Below are 3,800 nucleotides of genomic sequence, written 5' to 3' on the forward strand. Positions count from 1 at the left end.
TGAAGTCCACATTTATATTAAAAAGCTTTAAAGTAATATTCTAATCTTAAATGTCATGTTTCATTAACTGAGTGGGAAAATCATAAGAAATATGATTTTCCACTCATAATCCATATATATGAAAAATTAATCTGCATAGATTAATTATAGATGTATAATTAAGCTATATAATGTGTTTCATTTAGTGAACTAAGTAACTAAAATAAATACACTTTCAAAATGATGCTTTTATGCACTGAGAATGGCACAAATCTTTAGGCATTAGATATCTTTAGGGCATTTTCAAAGTAGGAAAACTGCATGATTACTGTCTCTATAAAAAATGAGGGAAAGCCCAGATGATGATGCGAAGGCTTTGGAAACCTCTCAAAGGTTAACTGACACATTTGAGTTAATTGAAAGCTCACCTGTGGATGCGTTTAATAGCAATAAAGCAATAAAGATTATTTCTATTCTATTCTATTCTATTCTATTCTATTCTATTCTATTCTATTCTATTCAAAATGTCTAAAATCAATTGACAATTTGTGCCAAGATGGTAAATTGGTGTTCAGCGAGCTTCTCTTTACTAATTGAATTTGGATTCAGTTTTACAAAATCCCCCAAAACACAAAAACACATTAACATTTGTGACTATAATATAACTAAACGTCTAGATTTGTGTTGCTGTTAGGCCTCAGAAGCATTTATTGTTTTTATTCTGTGCCACAAGACCAACCAAACTTTAAAGTCTTAAATATTACTGTATATGATGTGCGTATCTTGTAGCATCACTAAACCAAAACGATAATTGCCTCCTCACATAAAGTCTCTTTCGTACCTGTTACAGCGAGACACGTGGCTCTTTTTTCTGTCTTACTGGAGCCCAGATGAAACTACAACCTTGTCTTCAGCTGTGACTCTGAAAGTACCCCCCAGAAACCTGCTGAAACCCGCCCCTCTTGCAGTTGCTTCCTTGTTTCTCCGCCCTCGTTTTTTTTAAAAAAGGAGTCATTGACATCCTCTGTAAAATAGAGGCAGGGTAAGGCGGGCTGTGAGCTGGAGGGAGTGTGTGGGGGGCTGGTGGCTGAACAGAGGAACGGCAGAGGGGTGTTGGGTGTCTCAAGCCCAGTGTGAACAGCTGAAAGGTGTGACTTCACAGAGCTCGCTCCCCTCCCTGTCAGGGCCCTGATTGGGCCAGACAGGAGGCGCAGGAGAGGCCCCGGGCTCCCTAAAGGACACCAACAGGTGGGAAGTCGCATTGGAGGGGGCCCGCTCCTGGTAGGGATAGAAAAGGCCGGTCTGCATGGCCTGCTGCGGGCACAATCCACCGGGCCAGATACCGAGGAGAGCGGATGATCGCAAAGAGAGCTGAAGCGGACAGATGAGTTGAGTGGATAGAAGGCAAATGGAGGCTTCAGGGACCTGACCAAAGGTTGGTCACAGTTTAAAACGTTGTTTTGGTTGAATAAAAGTTGTACTGTTTTTAGTCAAAGTAATCTGAAATTGATCAAGCAGTTGTTTTGATTGTTTTTGGGGGGTAACATTTGTTTGTTTTAAAGAAAAAACTGTGCCAAAAATCAGGTTTGAGACCAGCTGTTAGATGTTTTCTCTCAGCTTTATTAAGGCAGCAACACACCACGGCAGAGCTTGTCACCTCCGACAGGCAGCTGAGGGGGACACCGAGGTGTGACACAGGAAGGAGTCAGAAAAAGTCGGTACCTTGACATGTGTCTCAGAGCAACATTCAAACTCTAATTACAGAAGCTAACTTTCCTTAGTTCAAGAAGACAGTAAACGACGTGGGGTTAGATTTAGGCCACCAGGTTATTCTGAAGGAGAGTTGGTGTGTTTGGCCTCTTTCTCGGGTCAACTTAATCGACAGTGAGAAACAGAAAGTTGAGGCAAAACAGATAACTTTTAAAATGTATTCAAACTATTTTTTTTATTTTATTTACTGTGTTTGTTGCAACATAGTCTGATGCTATAATCAATTTCTAATGCAAGCCCATTCGCATGTGACATTGTCTTAAAACCACATGTGTTTTCTCAATTTTCTTTGGACACTTCGCAGTCTCTCTCAGGATGAAATTTTCCCCCTCTCCAGAGATGAGCTTTGCTTTTCAAATATTCCTGTGCTGCCATTCCTCTCCCTCTGTCACAGTTAACCATTACTTAGCCAGTTGTTGCCTCCGCTCTTCCTCCGCGTGTATGAAAGGGTGTCTTTGTGTCCCGAGGAGAGTTGAATCCAGTTGTTTCCCCTTGTGAGGACATGCTTCCTTATATCCCCATATTAATACACCACTTATGGAATGTAAGGAAGTGTGTGGTTTCAAGGGGGACCTGAGCATCGGAAACCAGAAGAAGCTCTGATTTTCTTTCCTACTGAACATCGTTTTGATTTGTAGTTCAGATTCCTCTCATCGCCGATTAAGAGCCTGCTTGCGTGTGGGGAGGGTAACAGGTGAAAGGCCTGCTACCCTCTCCTTCAGCCCAGGCACGTGTATGGCTTGCATTACTCCCTTTGCCCGCTGATAGGGGGTCTCAGGGACACAACTTGAAAAAATTCCTGCCCTGCCCCAACTGCTGACAGTCGAGGAGGATTGACCAGCCGCAGCTGTCACCCATTATAGCAACCACAGAAGTTATAAAAGGACGATTGGAGGGAGGGAGGAAGGGCAGAGATGTGGAGCTGTCACTGAGGTTGAAAGTTCGCCCCAGCAGGGCTGGGTTTGGAGGTAGGAAAGGAGATGTCACCAGCTGTCAGGGTTCCCAAACCTCAAAATAGGAACTGTCTGCTCGGTAACACAGTGACGCCCCATGTTGTAACTCGCTCTGATTGTTAATAACCTTATTCTGCTCTGTGTTTCATCAGGTAACCCTGAAGAGGATCTCCTGCTCTCGTTTCTTTTTCCTCCTCTTGCTCTCTCTTTCTCTGTGTTTGACTGTTTTCCTGCCTCTCTCTTCCTCTGCCTCTTGCAGTCGAAGCAACACGCCTTGCTGTGGCTGGTCAAACGGAACCAAGTCAGGTGTTTCAGTGAGGTTTGGTCCCCTTCAACCAGCTACTGCGTCGTGAATTCTGTCGGCAGGGAATCAGAGACACTGTCACAGCTCATTGTGGACGTCGTAGTCTGAATAAATGTGACGTTTATGTATTACAGGGTATTCAGATTTGTTTTTGCTGCTTCGTTTGAGTTGTCCAAGTATAGGAGTTTGTGCTTACAAGTCAAATAAAGGATCACTAACAATGTACTTTTCTGACGTCTACACTTTTTCTTTATTCTTGTCTTAAAATAAGCCAATACGGGGTTTTTACGTTCTAATCACACCTCTCTAAATAGAAAATATCCCTTAAAACCAATTTCCCGTTATCTGCTGTACACACCCTCATGTTGCTGAAACAGGAAATTTTTAATCACTTACAGTTAATCACTAACCATTGAAGCTATAACTGTATAATAGAATAGAATACAACTCTATCACAGAGAGCACGCATGATTTGGACTTATTATGCGCATCAAGCCAATCCAACTTTGTGCCATACGTTGAAATAAACTGTCCATAAGTTGTAACATTCTGGCAATAAATTCAAATAAATTCAATTAAACTCAGTCATTACATTAGTTTTTTTTTTAATTATTATTGTTTTGTTAATTTATTATCGATGTAACTATGTGCATGATGCCCACAAGGAGTTAATACTTACATCACATTGAATGTTTAAGTTAACAAAGGTTTATATACAACAGAATGAAGAAGCACTCTGAGTATTCCTGCAGGTATACAATGTTTAACTTTAAAAAAACAAAACAAAACAAAAC

At 41.4% G+C, this 3,800-nt stretch overlaps 1 long non-coding RNA gene across 1 annotated transcript; it reads left to right on the forward strand.

Moving 5' to 3' along the window:
* The first annotated feature begins 1,069 nt into the window (after positions 1-1,069).
* Positions 1,070-3,590, forward strand: LOC107836341 (uncharacterized). The gene is made up of 2 exons (XR_001662225.1): positions 1,070-1,414; positions 2,855-3,590. It is a non-coding gene; the product is annotated as an uncharacterized LOC107836341 (long non-coding RNA).
* Positions 3,591-3,800: the final 210 nt, after the last annotated feature.

This window comes from Poecilia formosa, unplaced genomic scaffold (assembly GCF_000485575.1).
Source record: "Poecilia formosa unplaced genomic scaffold, Poecilia_formosa-5.1.2 Scaffold53, whole genome shotgun sequence".
In the NCBI taxonomy this organism is placed as follows: Eukaryota; Metazoa; Chordata; class Actinopteri; order Cyprinodontiformes; family Poeciliidae; genus Poecilia; species Poecilia formosa.